This window comes from Myotis brandtii, unplaced genomic scaffold (assembly GCF_000412655.1).
Source record: "Myotis brandtii unplaced genomic scaffold, ASM41265v1 scaffold601, whole genome shotgun sequence".
Lineage (NCBI taxonomy): Eukaryota > Metazoa > Chordata > Mammalia > Chiroptera > Vespertilionidae > Myotis > Myotis brandtii.
In genome coordinates this window covers 950,258-950,684 of record NW_005370276.1, presented here as the reverse complement: position 1 = coordinate 950,684, position 427 = coordinate 950,258, and positions in this window count along the sequence as shown.

Below are 427 nucleotides of genomic sequence, written 5' to 3'. Positions count from 1 at the left end.
TGGCGGAGGAAACAGAGGCAAGAGCAAAGTCCCCGATGAGCCGCGGGGTTACCCCCGGTGGAGCCGCCCCCCGAGGGGTCCCCGGGGTCCGGACCCCCAGCCTGAATCTTCGGAGCGTCCGTCTTGCTGAGGACCTGGGAGGCGGGGCCTGGAACTCCAGAACTTCAGGGTCCGAGGGAGGAGGGACTGGGCGGGCCCCGGCCTGTCCCGTGCGGGGAAAACATTCCAGGAAGCAGCCTCGGGGACCCAGGGCTTCTGGGGGGTGGGCCCTCGGGTCCCCGGGTGTCCAGCCCGGCCCCACCCCCAGCCTGTCTGGGAGATGAATGGGCCGAGGAGGACGTAATCTTTTCCAGCCTCCGCGGTCCCCTCTCCTCCCCCCATCTGCTTCCCATCCCAGCCAGGAGCCCTCACCTGGGCGCGGGGGGGG